The sequence below is a fragment of the Marmota marmota genome, unplaced genomic scaffold (genome assembly GCF_001458135.2).
Source record: "Marmota marmota marmota unplaced genomic scaffold, marMar, whole genome shotgun sequence".
NCBI lineage: Eukaryota > Metazoa > Chordata > Mammalia > Rodentia > Sciuridae > Marmota > Marmota marmota.
In genome coordinates, this window is record NW_026000249.1 from 11,867,961 (window position 1) to 11,887,475 (window position 19,515).

Genomic DNA, 19,515 nt, shown 5'->3' on the forward strand with positions numbered 1-19,515 from the left:
ACCATCCAGGTTAGTCATAAGAATTAAATAAAATAATGTATACAAGGCTCTTAGCATAGTGCCTGGCACGCAGTATGTGATCACCCCCTTGCAGGGCCAGTTTGTATCCTGCCCTTTCTCCCTTTATTATCGAAATGAGTTTACTTCCCTGGGCCTTATGAAATCCATTATCATTCCCTATACCAAGTCTTGGGTTATACCCTATCCATTGTTTGGGATTTGTTCCTGTTTCTTTGCCTTTCTTTCTAAATTAAAATAAAATCCTACCTCCTCCATGAAATTTTCCCTCTGTCTCTTGACAGCTGATAGTATCCAAGCTTTTTCTTGTTCATATTTCACATATATTTGCTACCTTATCAGGAATCATGGTGTTAACCATCAGACCGGGCTATGAATACAAACTCTAACTAATTTGGCTGGTTTGCTTCTCTTGGTTGAGTTATTTAATTTCTACTCCTATAAGATAGCAATAACTCCTCTGAGATTGTCATGAGAACTAGATGGGATAACCCATGCACCTTTATTGTGGTGAATAATGAGTAAAACAAGTACTTATTTCCTTTTATATGTGTCTTATTTCTAACTATATTGTAAGATTCTGAAAAACAGGGGCTATATTGTGCGGGTGGCATCTATTTCTATCTATCTTAGGATCTAGTATAATGGCTTTCAAACTGTTTAATAGTAATCTGTAATAAGAGAAATGCAGTTGTATCAAAATATCTTAGTCTTAACTCACATATAAAATAACTTTACATATGTATCTACACATAAATGAATATATACATTTGAACACATAGTCACATATATGTGAACTCACACATTTGAAACAAGTTTCATAGAATAATAATCTTACTGTGAGAGGTGCAATCTGCTACATTTTATTCTGTTTTATTCTACTCTATTTTGTTAAAAATCCAGTTGCTATCCAGTCTCCCTCACATTCTCCCTGCCAAAAAGGATCAGACAAATGAGATGTGTACTTCTCACTTGGTAACTTGGACTCCGGGTCATTCTATATTTGAGATGTGTCCTTTTCTATAAACTACACAGCATAAATATGCTATGGGTTCTCTCATCCAACTTAAAATTTCAGTGGGTGTCATTATACAGTGGCCTTCTGCTGGCATATGCCACTATGCCAGTGTATACAGTTACATAAACCCTTCAGGGTTCTGGGCCAGTACTGGGCACTTGGTCCTCCATAATTACATTTAGCTTTTTTCCATCCCAGAACTATCACTGATTTCCTGCTTCTCATCTGGTATATATTACTATTTTGCAGTTTTGGACTGGCATAGAATAAACTTTTTTTTTTCATTTTTAATTCCACCTCAAATTGAGACTTACTCAATATTCCTTGAACAAAGGAAGAAGCACAAGAGAGAAGTGCTGCCACATTGGGCCTGGAAATACTTTATACATCATCTTGGGCATATGAGACACCTTCCCAATTCCAATGACTAGACTCTAAGGAAAATCTGAGTTTCTCTCCAGAGTTCATCTAAAACCGATCAATGTCTCCAAATGAAACTACTTCCTAAACTTTCTGCCTGAGGCTTTGCAAGTACCAAGTGAGAAAGAAAGTGTTTCAGGCACGCCCACTAATCTCTCCCACACACTTTCAAGAGTTCTGCTCTTATAAAATTATAGCCCCTGGCAGGGAGGACCCTGGCACTATACTGAAAAATGATTGGACTAACTGAAATTAAAGCAATATGTGCCTGGAAATCAACTGCTTCTTGCTGTGCTGTAGAAATATGTAGAAAATTACTGCCCGCCTGTCCTGTACTCAGTGAAGTATATCAACAGCAAAAAGAAGCATGGACCACAAACTGTAAATAAAGTTTTGCTGTAAATTTGAAATAGGTTCATTTTGATACCAGAAAAAGTACTGCAAAATGTAGAATCTTAGAACCAGGCATTCATGCATAGCCCAAGCTTATATAAAATAAACTAAGCATATTTTATCATTTATATGTTTCTTGTTATCTATCACACAAAACTAAAACAAAATTAAAAAGAAAAAAGTTTGGGGCCAGGGTTGTGGCTCAGTGGTACAGCACTTGCCTAGCATGCTTGAGGTACTGGGTTTGATTCTTGGCACCACATAAAAATAAGCAAATAAAATAAATATTAAAAAAGTTGAACTTTAAAAAAAAGAAAAAAGTTTTTGCTCAACATCCTAAAGATCTATGAAAATTTGATCAAACCTAAGTTGACAGGATAGAAATATTTGGAAAAGACTTAACAAATTTTACACATATAATTATGCCCTTGAGGATCATTTATTTTCCTCTCATTTCTGTTTCTATTTCTTGCTTAGAACATAGTAGGTGTTCTATGAATATTATTTACCTTGAAAGGGACAATTACCATGAAATTGAGCCCCTACAAAAAAAGAATCAGTAGGAGAGGCACTAGCATTTTATCAGCATGATGGAGGCTCTTCTGTGTGTCAATTATTTGCTTATAATACAAAAATGAAGAAACCAATGTTGCTTACTTCCCACGGGAAAATTCTTTTTATTTAATAGGGATTGTAATTGCATTGCGGCATGGTAACTGTTCTTATAGAACTAAGAAAGGTCTGTGGCAACATACTGGAAGAATGATGACAAAATCAGGGAGTACTTCATAGAAGGAAGGGCATTTGGATTAAGTCTTACAAGGTATGACACATTCCCCCCCTTTGGGTACCATGTAGAAGTACAGCATTTAACAATAAGGCACTCTATATCTTCTGAACCTCAGTCTTCTGATCTGTAGAAGAGAGAGAAATACTGCCTACTTCATAGGGCTGTTGTATGGATATAGTGAGATTATTCTTATATAGTGATGTTGTTGGTATATCCTACCCACATTCCCTTGCCTTTATTGCTTCAGTAAAGGCTAGCCTAACTTCTATCCTATGCTTTTTGCTGGAGGGCTTGCTTTGCCTTGTCTGCCTCTCAGGGCTTACTTAGCCTGGCCACATGGAGGCCAGACGTAATTAGAGAATCAACATCTCACAGGAGCAGCTGTCAGCCAATGACTGATGGGAGTTGTGGCATTAATACTGCAGTTCCCTTGACCCTTAAACAGGATAAGTCTGAGGCATATGTTTTAAACAGTTTCCCAGGGTCACTTTACAGGATTAAGCTTCCATTGCCCACGGTGGTAGCTGGCTTTACAATGTGCTTTTTACCAGCTGTCATCCCTTTCTTGTACCATGTTCCTACTCCCTACAAATGCTCCCTGCACCTTCCCAATAAACTACTAGCACTTGAGTCCTATTTTCAGGATTCAAAATTAACTGCTTGTTTGGGAAAACCACATTGACCACAGCAATGATCACAATACTTGGCACATGGAAAAATAGAAGGTGGTGAGTGAATGCTGAGTGTAAGAAGACCAACACATTGTTTCTTTCTGATTAGATATCTCAAAAAGCCCTTCAGCTGCCTTCAGGCTAAATCTCATGAGAAACCAGGCACAGAACAGCAGACATACCCTTCGCCAAACTATTTTGCCAAATTGCTGGGGGTCCATTATAAGCATGTACACAAGACTACTTGTGAATAATGCAAACTATTACTGCTCTACTTTGCCTTTCCTCATTCTTCATTTTGAAGATTTTGGGGATTACACACTCCAACAGAAAATCTCATTATCATTTTTGGTTTCTTAGCTGATGTTTAGGAAAACAGATGCTGACTGGATTTTATTATTCATCTTTGTTTACTATCCATGAGATTATGCAATAAATGGAATAAAAAATAGTGGCATCCTAGAACTGAAGAGGACTTACAATTCATTTAGTCCTAACCTGCCATTTATAAATAGAAAAACTTTGATTCAGAAAGGTAAATGATTTTCCTATGACAACATGGCTGATAAATTTATTCTGTGACTCTTTCTCTAGGACTCAGGCAGGTAGTAAAGTCAGATACACCAGGATACTGTTTCTTCTTCCCTTCTGTCACCATCTGCATACCCATTGTTCCTCTACCTTTATTCCCTTTAAGGTGATTAACCTGTGGGAGTTTCCCTTTCCTCTATTATATCTCTTTTCAGAAAAGGATATAAAATCATGCATAGTGAAAATGACTGGAAGGAGCTTTCAATATGACACATATCAATGATATTTTTATTTCAGTAGGAATCTGTTAAACTAAAGAGATCATACATTTCAGAAATCCACTAGTAGGAAGGGGAGGTAAGAGAGGTAAATATGATTCTTCATTGCATGCCTGAAAGTTCTCAATTTGTTACATTCTTCTCTGAGTATGTTGTCCAACACTATGTCTAATAAGCTTAAATAGCACTGTTATGAAATATTGTGGATAAGGAAACATTTAACATAATGACCCAAGATGTACCAAAGGGATCTGCAATGGGGCAACCATTTCTAACTCACCTTCCAGACAGGAAGTGATATTTCCTCTGAAGAAAGTTTCCAATGTCCAGAAAATATAAATCCCCAATAGCAAGTCCACCAAAGAGAGTAGAGACACTTTTAGTATACGATAGTACTTGGGCAACAGGAATAAATAGGTTGTGGCAAAAAATGCACAGATCACAGACACAAAAGATCCCGGTTCCTAAATGGTCACTCACAATTTTTAAGCTTTAGTTTTCTCATCTAGCAATTGGGGATACTCAGCTTTCCTCTCCCTACCTCAGAGGCATGCTGAAAGGATGATATCAATTAAAAGATAAGAATATAAGTTATATATTATATGTATAAAAATTAAAAGAGAGAATATATTTGTCCTGTTTTCTAAAGCAACATCTTAAGTGCTTTCATGATGTATCTAGATAGTGAATTATTTTTGTTAAGATTTATTTGTGTTATAAAACAATGCAAAGCTGAAAACTGGGACTATACACAGGGGAAAAATATATTCTATGACAATCACTCCCTCCTGTTTTCTACAGTTTGGAAAGGTGTTAATAAACCACCAATTGTTACCATAGCCAGTAGTTTTTATTATAAATTTCATATGCCTCTCTCAAAGTTCAGATAAGTATTGAGATAAGGGTAAAAATCCTAGAATTTTTAAACTGGAGGGAACCTCTGTTAAATTCTACCATTCATTACATGAGATACTGAGTGACTGAATGACCTTTCTACAGTCAATAACTATGCATTATTTTGGGTTTCCCCATAAACAACTGTGAGTTGAGGAGGAAATAAGGAAGTGAGACAAAAAGGGCAGAAAGTAAATGCAGCATGTGCTGTCAAGCAAGATGCAACGTGGGAGATTAATCCTACTGGAAAGTGTCTGGGGGCCAGTGTACAACATGTATCTCAGAGTTATCCCACTCAGGGCAAAGGATCTGGAATTTTTCTATTGTTACTGCTTAAGGGCTCCTCCCAAGAGTCAGTGATATCCCAGAAATTTCTGTCTCCTGCATTGGTAGTGTGTTGAGCACTAGCAGCAAGAAAATGTTCTCAGAAGATGCAGCTGCTAGTAGATGGAAGACAAGGTATCATGCCCTCAAGTAGTAAGAGTGAGGAGATATGAGTAGGGCACTGAGGGCATCTGCTTCATACTATGAAGGCTGAGCAGTACTTAAATTTAGGTTTTAAGATGCAGGTCCAGGCAAAATACACTCTAGCACACTGCATTCTGCTAACTCCTGTTGCCTACTAACCAGGTTGGGTTCTATATAAAATTCTTGGAAAAAAGCAGGAAATGCATGAACAGTTTTTAAAAACAGAATATATTGAAAAATATGGAGTGACTGTTATGCACTGGTATTAGCTTGGTATTTTAAAGCACTCAATTTCAAAAGCGACATTAGATCAGTCAGACTTTTGGAGAATTTATAGCTTAATTGCAATAAACAAGTCTGTGGTTACTTTCTTGACTAAAGAGAGTATATTTTTGTTTCTTTCAAAGAACACTGGACCTATATAAGAATATGCTTCTAGAAATTCAACAAAGATTCAATTGTACTTTAGGGATATTCACAAAAATATTCCCATGAATATAAATGTGCTTACTACTAGGATTGGCACAGGTCACCTCACTAATCTCAAATTCATCATTGTTTATAAGGAAAAGTTATAATTTATACTCTACAAAGAAGTAATACACATGTGTGGATTTGTGACACTAATTTATCATGTCTCAGCCTTTTTTTCTATAGGGATTATAGATGTTATGTCAACTCAAGCTCAATATTATTAAAAGTCATGCACATGGGTCATATAGCAACTTAATAACAAATAACAAAAAGATTATATTGTTTTTATTACCAAGCTAAATATCAGTCCCTCTGCAATGAGCAACTTGAGTGATTTTTTAAAAGTATTTAACCATTAGTGTCCGTATTGTCATTTAGGAAGAAGTGGGGTATCTTTGTAGGTATGAATCTCCTTCCTAAACAAAGTTAGAACACACATCTTATTTGAATTAATAGCTAACCATCACGGCATAGGTATCACTTCTGGCCCTACCCAAGTCATGCAAACAGAGTGAAGACTGATTTGGGACTAGAGAAGTATTGCTTACAGTTGCTGGTGGTCCAAGCACATCCTGACTTGATCTCCTTTTGATGAATCCAGGAAGCCATATAGAAATGACCTGTGAGAGGAATGTTGTTCTGTCTATCCTTCATGTTTTTCTGATTCACCCAGGAAGTTCAGGCAGGTGTTTATTGTTGAGAGAGCAGGCATGAATTCTTCCTCCCTCTTCATCAAGTGTAAAGCAGTGGTGCGGGGGAGTTATTTGGTAAGAAAATACTGCTCGCTCTCTCTCTCTCTCTCTCTCTTACCAATGCAAAATTTCTTTATTAAGCACTTATATTGGTGCCCCATGGCACATAACCTATGAATTAAAATGATTCCTGCCTTGAACAGGCTTTCTATCCAAGAAATGTCTTCCTACAAACATATTTGCTATTTCTTTCAAAGTTACAATTAAACAGTAAAATAATTTGGACAATATTTAAATAAAAGTACACTGAAATATACACATACCTAAACAGTCATGTTGAAAGAAAACATAAGTTTAAGGTAATTATTTATGTAATCCTTATACAACAAAAACATATCCATCCTTTCCTCTGCGAATATTTTGCTACCAATGTCAGTTGATTCTTCTATTTACCCTCCATTATTGTGGTTACCACCACTTTCTGTCCTTCATGTTAGGGATGTAATAATATAGGAGTAATATAACATCATTATTAATCTGTTAAATTCTAGTTCTTTGTGTCTTTCAACTTACTTTGCAATATCTTAATACCAAATTTCTTCAGATTTTCCTTTCATAAAAGTCATTCTTTATTCAAGAATCCATTTGATGTTCAAATTTCTTTTTTATGGTTTTAAGTTATTCAAAATGCTGTCCCTTTTGGGCCAAACCTGAACCCCTTTACACATAAATGTAATAACTTTTTTCACTCAGGCTTCCCCATTCAATCATCTATTAAAAATAGATTTTGAAGAATTAAAGCTAGCTAACATGTAGAAATCAGAGAAATAAGGTATGGCAATATTATATGGGTTTTATGAATAATATTAAAGCATTTAACTTTTATCTTAAAAGGAATAAAGAACTATTGAAGAGTTTGGAGCAGCAGAATAATATGATCGTTTTACAGAATGATTTGACTGCATTTTAGAAAATTGAAAGATAAGATGGATTACCTGTTGCCAACTCTGTATCTACTTCTCCATCACAGAAGAAAAGTTAGGAATACAGTTCTCCACATACTCTTCTACTTATTGTTTACATTACAGTTGGCAAATGAGAGGCAGCAGTGCATGATTTGAAGATGAAAAAGAAGGCAAAGCCACTCTTCTCTTCAAGCAGTTACAGTAAGACCCAGAGAGAAAATGGAACATTCACAGCAGCTTCTTGGTGAGGTTCAGAGAGCCACCTACTTAAATATTCAGCTGAATCTTTAGGTATCACATTTCCTATCTTCAATGCCAGCTTCCTTATCCTTTGCTCTGTGGGTTCCTTCAACAGAGATGGAGAAACATTTCCTATATTAAACTCATTATTCCTGGCATAAATAGAGTAGCTTCTGTTTCCCTAATATTACCCTGACTGATGAAGAAGAAGTAAAAACAAGCAAACAAACAAACAAACAAAAAATAACTAAGGTTGAGGGACCTGTTAGGTAGTTGCAGCTAACATTCAATTGAGAAGGCAGAGAACTATAAATCTGTTTAATGCTAATAGTGGTGGTAGAGGTAGTAGTGGGAGATATTTGGGAATTGAATGGACTGGGTTTGCCAGTTGAATGGATGGAAGGTTGAGGAAGAAATCTTAGATGATTTTCAAGTTTCTGACATTAGCCATTTGGTAGATAGCACTGCCATTCACTGTAATGGGGAACAGAGGAGGAGAAGCAGTTTTGGAGGAAAGTTGATGACAATTTTTTTAGGCTTATTTGAGGTGCCCACACAAGTACAGATGTCTGATAGTTAGTATATCACAAGTCTGAAGTCAAGAAAAAAAAAGAGCTATGGACTTAACATGAAGAATCAAGAGCTGGGTTTATGGGTGAGTTTGCCCGTGAGAATGGACAACACCAAAGAAGAAATCCAAGTACAGCCCTGAAAAGAACAATTACTAATATACTATAGAATAATTGTTCACAAAGGAAATGAATAAAGAGTAGCTACAGAAATATTCACCCAGAAGCCCCACAAGGAAGGATTAGATCAAAACCCTTGTTCAGATAGGAAGGACAGACACATCTGAACAAAAATAGGAGGAGGAGAAAGAGACTAAAAGGAACCATATTTGATAGCCAGAATATTAACTAATCCATGTCTGATGTCTATATTTTCTAAGAAGAAAGGTGCTAGATCAGCTGCAGAGGATGGGAAAAAAAGGGTGATTAAGTCAAAGGTTCAAGAAGCATGGAGAAGGTTTAGAAAAAAAGGCTTTGTGAAGACTGGAATAGAGCACTTACTGGAAAAGTAAAAAGGACAGAGTCATCTGTCTCAGTTGCACCAGTTACAAGATGTGAGACCTTGCAAATTCTTTTATTCAATTCTAAATATCCTTATCTTTTGCATAGCTAGGTAGATGAGGGAGCTAGGCTACATGATCTCCCAGGGCTTTTGTTGGAGTCCTGTGGTGACAGTCTCCTTTCCATCTATCTAGATAATAGCCTCCCTTCAAGACCCAGGGCAAGTTTTATACGTGCTGAGAAGAATTTCCAAAAGTACAGCTTTTAGGGCTCATCCATAGCTTAAACTCCTACAGCACATTTTCTGCCACATTGTTGTCTGCACATAATTGTATGCATTTAAAAAAAACTTATTTTAATTTTTACTCAGACATTTAAAAACATAATTTCAGTGCTGAAAGGCTTATAATAACAATAGCAGCAAGAACCCTGCTGTCATTTTCCCATGTAACTGTTATGTTCTTTGGAGGCAGCCATAGTAAAAATGTAGGTATTTATTTTGATATTTGCCTTAATATTTCTAAGTCACACTATGTGACTTACTTCTCTGACCTCTATATCTGTCTCTTTTCCTTTACTCAATTTTTGACAGCCATAGTGGCTTCTATGCTTTTCTTCAAACAAAAGAAGCATGGTGTTCACCAAACATACCAGGCAGACTGCTTTCCTGAACATACCATAATGCCTTTGTACTGTCTTTTCCCAATGCCTAGAATGCTCTTCTTGGTACTATGCAGGATTCACTCCCAAGTCTTTCCACAAAAATCACAATCTCAAGAAAAACCTTCTTCTCTAACTAAAATGGCTACTGTAAATGCTTTATATCTTTATTTCCTTCATTCATCACTATTCAACACACCCCATATTTTATATATTTCTCTTGATTAATTTCTTTCCTCTACCCATGTATAAGTTTCATGAGAGCAGGAATCTTCTTCTGGATTATTACTTACAGCATCAGTGCCTAGAATTGTACCAAGCACATCACAGGTAATTAACAATATCTGTTGTTTGAGTAATGCCTCTATTTTGTATTTATTTAGTTATTTATGTTAGTAATTGTCATTGGGACATTATAATTATACATAATAGTGGGATTCACTGTGATTATTCACAAATGCACATAGCATAACTTGGTCTGTTTCATTCCCTGTAAATTTCTTCTATGACCTTTGTAAATGGTATATGAATTCTCAACTCTCTTGCAGTTTTATACTTTCCCTATTCTGCCACTATTATTTAAATAAAAATTCCTTTTATATGCCTATGTAAACATTAGTCACTGCTAAACCAATGCAGACACTAGGGTTCAGGCTCTGGAACATAATGTAGAAGAAACAAGTCCAAAGGTACTAAATAGGATTCACATGCCATTCACAGAACTATATAACAATAAGCTATTAAATGTAGGATTTTATACAACAACAAACTCTTTATAGATGATAGTAGAAGTGTCCTCTGGATGATTTCCTCTCAATAATTGCTCTTCTCAGTCATTTGTCTCTGATGACTGAATTGTTTGCATAGGCCACTCACCTTTTTTGTGTTATGCATGGCCTTTCCTCCTGATCATCTTTGGAAAAAAATCAATACTTGTAGGAAAGGTGACTCATTTGTCCAATAATTTCTCAGGGTGAATTATTTTTCCCAGCAGACACAAAGCAGTAGTTCCAGAGTGGGAGTGTAGTTACTAAAATGGAGGAATCCAATGAAGAATTGAAAAGAGGAATAATTAGAAAATAAGTATTTCAATTGTGTGCTGGTGTGGGAAGAGGTAGCAACCCAAGGATGAACACAAATCACCAAACAGAATTTGCACATCTGTCACAGAATTATATATAACTATAAACTTTTAGAGTTGGGAGGTGCCTGCAGAGTACACTGACCAAGTATTTGCAGCTACAGATGGGGAAACTGAGACTTCAGGTACTCTAATATTACAGAACTGGTTAATGATTGATTTGGTTCCAGAATCTGATGTTTCATTTATCCAGTCTGCTTCTGAATATTCAGTGTTGTCTCATGTGCCCTTTCTTTAATAAATTCTATAAATTATTTGGGGTAAATCTATTCCTTTTTTACTAATCCTAGTAAAGTTCACCCTTGCAGAAAGCCCCTTCTTCCTGCTAGTTTTTATTCTAAGGACATCAAATAGAGGCTGTCAACTTTCAAATATTGCTTTTTACCAAACTTGAGGCACAAGCAACTCTCCCCATTTCCAACTGCAAATCTTTTACTTGGAAAGTTACATATTCTGCTACCATTCAGCCAACAGATGAATAGTTGCCAACAAATAATGGTCTTTTCAGCATTCAAGTCCTGAGCTTGCATCATCTGACAGTGATTTCTATCCATCATTCTTGGTTTTCAACACTGTAATTGCTCTCAAGCCATTTATTTAATGCTGTGTAAATGTGTACATGATTGTCATCACATATTAATCTATTGGGTAGAATGGCATTTAGCTTTTATGTGAAATAAATGAGGCACCTTAATTTGCATTTATCTTGCTTCTTGAATTGTACTTATTAAAGTAACACCCACTAGCCAAGTTTGGACTTCTTTTTATAAACCAGTAATGATTTGTTAACCATTCTGCATTTTTAATGCTGGTTTCCCTAAGCTTTTCCTCATTCACTTCCTGGTTTAAGATAAATCTACTGATTTCTAAACATCTTGAATTTGCTTTTGATCTTTTTTAATATGGTAAATCCTAGTCTTTCTTCATAATGTATTGTTTTCTCACATACTGTTTGGCATTGTACTATATTCCAGTTTCACAGACCAGACACCACATTTGACCTCCTGAGTGACAAAACAAGGGATCAGGAAGTACAGTGAAGGGCTACACAGATAATAACCGAGGCCAAGGAACTAAATAAATCAAGTCAAATAGTGAAGTTAGAGAAGCCTGGGTCAAAATAAAGGAGAAGGAACTGGGGTTAACTTATGAAGGCAAATGCTTTCCAACAGAGTAGTGCTTGATAGAGTTTGCTTCTCCTGAAGACCTTAATACCAAGGAGGAATGTGGCAAATCAACAAGACTCCAGAATCCTGATAGGACAACCATTGAAAACCAAAGCAGAACTCTACACATCAAGTGGCAAAACTTGCAATTATTAAAGAAAAGCCTGAAGCCAAGAGTATGGAACTTTGATCTAAGTTCAGAGTAGGACACAAGTTCAAAAAACATGAAGCATCCTAGGGGCTGGGTCTTGCATGTGTGAGGCACTGGGTTTGATCCTCAACACCACATAAAAATAAATAAAATAAAGATATTATGTCCATCTACAACTAAAAAAAAATTTTTAAAAAAGCATGAAGCATCCATGTTCATGATCTGGGATCCTTAATTGTCACTGACTTAAGAATATTTCTATTATAGTCTCAAAGTGCCCCATGCTTTGGCTGAGTCTGTAAGTCCTGGTTAGGAGGCTCCACCTGTGAGACCTGGAAGACTGTCAGAAATAGACTGAATTATGACTTATAAAAGGATTCTCAACCAGATGCTCCTTAACCTTCCCTGGGGCATTCTTTAACTTTCATCAATGTAATTAATCAGGATTCCATGGTTTATTGACACATGATGCCTGTATAGGGTTAATTATCTTATTCAAAGTAAATAAAAATCTCAGTGTATTTTGCAGAAAATAAAGTGATTCTGAAGTCCCAGGTGTGACCTTCAGGAAGTCCCAGGTGTGACCTTCAGGGTTTTTATTTTGTTTATATTTTTCTGGAAATTCTACAGTAAAACTTCTCAATGGCAGAGACTCCCTATGTTAGAAACTTTTTTTAATGCTCTCTTGGTAATCATAAAATCTTTCATTGGAAGTCTTCTAAAAGGACATCTAGACAATTAAAAATTGTCATTATAACTACATACTTTTGTATATTTTCTATAAAGAGTTATTCATATTTTATTTTTCCTTTCTACCTCTCTTAGCTTGATGTTTAGTGAAATATCTAGATTGTTAGAGATGGAAGAACTATTAGAGCTTAGAGACGTTATTAATGATTTTTAGCCTTTTCTGAGTCAGAGAACATTTTCAGATCTTGTTCATTTTCTTATTTAAACATGTACATTTGGATACCAAATTTATAGAATTTTTCAGGAGCTTCAGAGAATCTATCCACGGACATCATGTTAAAGACATCTGCCTGGGCCAAATGTATCAAGTGAAGATGATGACCCTGAGAACCACAAAGGTTAAAGTTGTTTGAAATTCTCAACCTCCAGAGCTGATGAGATGCTCCCCCTCTATGTTCCCATGTCACCCTGGGAAGAGCCACATGTATTTTTTCCAACACATGAGACTGGCCCTTTCTCTCACTGGACTGTTATCATCTTGAGGCTAAAATCTACATCTCTATTGTTACAATGCTAACACACACAGATTGGTAAGCAGAAGACTTGGTAAGTGTTTAGTAGACAAATCCATATCCCAGGGTCTATAAATTAATGCTAGACTCTTTGACAATTGGAGGTTATTGCTTCCTTGTGTGGCCATCATCAGTAGGTGGGTGTTGGGTCCCCACTGGCTTTCCAACTGTCCCCCAAACTTTAAGTGTCCTAATCATTCTGATTTTTAGTCTGTTCATCTTATAAACATGGATATTGAGTTGCAGCATTGCCATGAATACAAAATGAATTTTGCACAGTGATCCCTATACATGTGTTAATTATCTTTTTATGTGCTAGCAATTAAACATTTGAGATACAGTATGTGTAGGAGAGACAACACTGTGTGGTCCAAGATTCCCAACTTCAAAGACTTGTGGAAATTAATAGTACTGAGATTAGAAAGAAAGAAAGAAAATCTATCTTGTAGATGTCTCTTGCAGGTTTTGGAGACAAGCGTCAAAACCAGGCTAAGATTAGAATTGAGTCCCAGAGGCTCTATTTCATATCCCTCATTCTTTCTGTTGGCCAGAGTCCTCCCTGAGCTTTTCGTCACGACTGTTTCTGTATTTGTCCTCTTGCTTATAACCCTCACCTTACTGATGTAAGCAGAAGAAAAACAACAATAAGAACAGTTGACATTTACATAGCATTAAAAAGTTTCCTATCTCCTGCATGACTCTATTTAAAGGACTCCTATAATGCAGCAGTGAGGAAGTGAAGCAGCAGGAATAGCTATTAGGTTAGGTGTGTGGGAGAGGTACTTTCTCCCACCCTTTCTCATCATATTAATTGATTCAAATGATAGCTTTTGCTCCCTCTGTACCATTCATCACCGATTTGTGGGGCTGGGAATGCTGAAACAGAGTGACAGCCAATCAGATGCTTTTGCCTGTGGATTTCAGCATCTGTGACTCATCAGCAACCAATTAGATTCCTTCAGTCAGGGAAATCTCTCCTCACCAGGGTAGAAACAAGCTCTGCACTCTGTTGACCTTTACATCAGCGACTCCTGTTTCTGATCAGGATGAGGAAAGGCCACTGCAGGCCTGGAAACCCCACCCTGCCACATGAAAAGAACATCTTTTTATTTTTTTGTTTCTATGCAGAGTTCTTAAAGTATTTGGTGCTGTTTGTGCTACAGTCTCTTTGCCTGACCAGAGACTCTGAGCTGTCTCAGAAGTCCTAATTGCTCTTTGTGGGGCAGATGTGTTGGTTTCCTTTTTCTCTGGGGAGTCCACAGCTATTCCACAGAGTTTAAAGCTAGGACCCACTGTGTCTTTCAGGAGAGGATTTTTGCTCACCCCTTAGAGACTCAAAAACCCCATCTACTTTGTGGCCCTGGTTGAATGAGGTAACTGAGACTTTTGCATTAAACACTAGTATCTGTCTAAAATTTTTTTTAGATGTTGATGGACCTTTATTTTATTCATTTATTTATATGCAGTGCTGAGAATCAAACCCAGTGCCTCACACATTCTAGGCGAGCACTCTACCACTGAGCCACAACCCCAGCCCTAAACACTAGTATCTTAACCAACATCCTAGGATCTGTGGACCTGAAAAGGACTCTAGCATTCTTGTGTGTTTCTTGCTCTCTTACTGTGATATGGGTGTGTATGTGAGGGAGTGACAAGCATTGTCTCCAATCCTAAACTATACTGATACACAGTTTTTCTTGCCAGAGAATAAAAACCAGAGATCTTACTGCAGAATTCAATTTCTTCTAGAATTTTCAGTTTACCTGTTCCTTAACCTAGAGCTCCTTTTTCAACAGCCATTCATTTTGCAGTCCTAAAGTCAATGTAGAAAGTTCAAAAACAATCATGGTTCATAAAATTCTAGAAAATTTAATGGTGTCATGTGACTTACCTCATCCTGAACTTGTCTGATTCAAAGGCAGCCATTTCCAGATCAAATTCATACCTTAGAGAAAAATGCCTCCAACTGCAGTATTTCTCAATGTTTCCCAACTCAGCCCTTTCCCATCACTATAATAATCAGGCCTGGCACTAGGAGAGAAAATAAGTTATTTTTTATGGCATAAGCTCCTAATTTGGAGATGCTTATCATATGGGGCCACTCTTACTGTCTTCTTGACATCTCTAGGCATTGCAACACTGAATTCTGTTATCCAAAAAGCTAAGGAGGTTCCAGGATTCATTTTTTTTAATTTTTGGTACTGGGGATTGAACCAAGGGGTGCTTACCCACTGGGCCACATCCCCAGCCCTTTTTATATTTTATTTTGAGACAGGTTTTTGCTAAGTTACTTAGGGCCTCAATAAGTTGCTGCAGCTGACTTTGAACTTGTGATCCTCCTGCCTCAGCCTCCTGTGCCACTGGGATTGTAGGCATGTGCCACCACAACTGGCTGGGTTCTAGGATTTATATCTCAGCTACAAGAGTTCATTTGTATCTCTCCCCAGTATAGGCATCAGCAGATCAGGTAAATCTAAAATCACATACATCTTGTGGATCACTTAGATCTGGGATCAGTAAACTGTATGTGTGTGTGTGTGTGTGTGTATAGCCAAATAGTAGATTTTTTTTTTAGCTTTGTAGGCCATAAGGTCCCTGTTCCAACTACCAGATTCTGTTGCTATAGCTCAAAAGCAGCTACAGTCAACAATAAATTGGTATGGTTGTGTTCCAAATTAAACTCCATGGGTACTAACATCTGAATACCATATAAGAGTCACACAATAGTGTCTTTTCATTTTTTTCAACCATTTAAATATGTAAAAATGTTCTTAGCTTGCAGGATGTATGAAAATTGGCAGCATACATCAATTTGGGGACCCCCAAGGACAGTACTCAACTGAGTCATAAGGATTACCTGGAGCACTCTTAAGCATAAAGAGCTGTTTAATTTTCCATACCACAGATGTTCCTATATTGTAGAGCTAAGATGGGGCCACTTGATCTACTTAGTTAGCCAAAGTCTGGGTGATTTAGATGCTTGGTGGATTCAGATCACATTTTAAGAAACACTGCACTAGGAAGAAAGACATAAGGAAGCCTTTCAATATGCTCAAATTCAGGTTCTATTTAATCTTTGAAACCAGGTATGGGCCCTTAAACATAAAATTCCAAATAGCTCTCAGTTCTTAACGGATATGCCTTCAAACCAACCTATTTTAAATGCACACTCTTTTTCAAACCATCTGAATCATGCCAGTCAGTGTCTTCACCATCTCCTAATATTTACACGTTCTCTTTCCCCTGTGCCTCTTTTTCAGACATTTATCCAAGATGGATGTTTTCCTTGTCTACCTCCACTGAATATTTCTCAGCCTTCAGGGTCTTGTTAAAGTGTTAGTTTCTCCACGAAGTTCTCTAACTCAGAGATTATCATTTTAGCCAGAGATTTCTGGTTCCACCGCAGAGTTTCAAAATAAGTAGCTTGAGGGTGAGGCCTGAGAATTGGCCATTTCTAAGAAGTTCCTGGTCAACAGTTTGAAATTTTTCATAAATGAAGAATTAGGCTGGACCTATATATCTATATATTTCACAGTTTTCCCTTATTAGATGTGTATCCTTGTGAATTAAAAAATAGGGAAAGTTTAGGTTAAAAAAATGATAGGGACTAGAGCTGGGTATCCATTTTCTACTTCACAATGCCCTGGACTAAAACATATGCTATCATTTGTTTCCCAGTGTATGATGATCTCAGGTAATGTATGAACATTTTTAATTGTTAGATATTTATTTTAAGAGATGGAAAATAAAACCCAGCATGCAAATCTATAATGATAGATACTATTTACTAGAATAAGGATATATATATAAAAGTGTCCATTTAAAATATATTATAAAAGTAAATATAATTGCAGGGGTGACAAAAAGCATTGTTCAAAAGAAAGCAAAGATTCTGAGCCCAATGAATGAATCCTGTGTAAAAATTTTGCTGCCCAGCTTGTACCTGATTCAGCACAAAGTTATTGCTTTGGAGCACAAGGCTTAGAGGAGGAAATTCTGGGTAAATCTTTCTTTAAAAAACTGAAAACTGCCATCTCTATGGCTCACACTGTGAAATCAGTCTATGAGGCCCTCTGTTTGACTGCCATCATTTGGGATAATTCCTTAGGCTGTATCTAAGTGTTGAAGGGGTTGGTAGCAGGTTTTCTATATAGTGGGCCTTGAGGGTTTTCAAAACAGTGTGATTGATTTAGGAATGTGGTGCCCCAGTTGTTTTCACTATACACTATGACTCCTGATTTAGCATTAGGAGGATCACCAAGAGTCACATTAGTGGAAGCCAGGTCAAAACCACTATCAGGCTAGGCAGCCTGGGATTTGTCCTGTTCTAACAATGTTCCTTTCTGAGATACTTCTTTTCAGCTGTGCAGACCTTCCTATACCTGTCTGTATAATACTTGCCAAATTTATTGTCTGATAAAGACTATACCAAAGCCTTTTCCACTGCATAAGATATACCAAGAAATCCTTCTGTAAAGGATGATGGCAGAAAAGTAGTACAGAATGGTTATGTTCAGTCCAGAATTCCCATGCTGGGCTATACACATAACACATTGACATATGAGTCAGTTCACTTTATTTTGAATGTTGGTCTTTTCAATCTCCCAAGGCATAGGTTGCAAGACCAAATACTACAGTTACAAACATAAATGTGCAAACTGTGGAATTCTCATATAGTTCACTAAATTTGAACTTTGAACTTTTATTACAGCAAAAGGCAAAAAATTAATATTAGATATTCATAGTAACTGAGGCATTTCAGTATTTTAAGCCAATTTAGAATTTTGTCCCTTCTGTCCTCTCTCTGTGCAGTGACAGTTACTGGAATAGGGACTATTTATATGGCTTTCAGGCATTACGTGGTATGAGCATTTTGTCTGCAGGCACCTTTTGCTGTCTATTGTCTTTTACTGATGGGTAACTCATTTCCTTTTAACTTGGGCATTGGCCCCTGATCTAGCCATGTCTGGGGAGATGTGTCTATTACTCTCCTGGACTCTGATTCTTTTTTTCCCATTAGGCAATTTCTTTTTTAAAAATTGAATTTATTTATTTATTTCAATTAGGTATATATGACAGTAGAATGCGTTTTGATTCATTGAACACAATTGCAGCACAAGTTTTCATTTCTCTGATTGTACATGATATTTTCATGTAGCATCGCACCATATGTGCAGTCATACATGTACCTGGGGTAATGATGTCTATCTCATTCCACCATCTTTCCTGCCCACATGCCCCCTCCCTTTCCCTCCCTCCCCTTTGTCCAATCAAAGTTCCTCCATTTTTCTCATGCCCCCCCCATTATGGATCAGCATCCACTTATCAGAGAGAACATGGGCTGGGGATATGGCTCAGTTGGTAGAGTGCTTGCTTTGCATGCACAAGGCCCTGGGTTCAATCCCCAGTACCACCAAAAAAAGGAAAGAAAAAAAAAGAAAGAAAGTAAATGAACTCTGATTATTAATCTGCATTTTCCATTTCCTATCAGGCCCAATAGTGTGTTCTCTCCCCCTAACATCCTTGTCTTTATGCATGTGTTACATTCATATCCTTTGGAAGAAAGGATGAAGGAAACATTTATGTGTTCTTTTATGCCTGTTGTCCAAGGAAACTGAGGATTGGAATTCCCTCTCAGACCCTTTTTACAGAATTTTACAAATACCTTATATAAACAAGGTATTTAGTGTGTGTAGTATGTGTAGTGTGTGTGTGTGTGTGTGTGTGTGTGTACAGGGACTCCCCCAATCAAAGATGCCTGGAATTTCTGTAATCCACTCACCTGAATCTAGATTGGAGAGGGCACTGAGCCTCTGATCAGGTATATTTTAAAGTTAGGTTCCAGGAAAACATTGTTTGGAAAAGGTTGTAAGATTTTAATGCAATCCCATAGTTTCACAATGCAATATTTTTTTCTTTTGTGATGGTTTTGCCATAGAGCAAGAAAAATAAATGGAAGTCAATGAAGATGTTCTAAATGTGACTGGTAGCTATATAGTAATGTAATATGCCCTCTGTGATAATTGTAAGCAGGCAGTTAAAGTTAGGAAAATAGGAGAAAGGAAAAACCAAGGATTCTAAAGTCATAAACTAAGAGCTAATAAACATTGCTGCCTTTATCTCTATAGAAAATGGGCTTCTGGCTTTTAAAATGTTTTAGAAAAATTAGATTTCTACTTTAGACTGAAAAGTGAATAGAAGCTAAATTAAGCA

General features: G+C 36.8%; 1 non-coding gene across 1 annotated transcript; it reads left to right on the top strand.

The window, feature by feature from the left end:
- The first annotated feature begins 18,645 nt into the window (after positions 1 to 18,645).
- On the top strand, positions 18,646 to 18,718 carry Trnaa-ugc. Its single transcript has one exon. It is a non-coding gene; the product is annotated as a tRNA-Ala (tRNA).
- Positions 18,719 to 19,515: the final 797 nt, after the last annotated feature.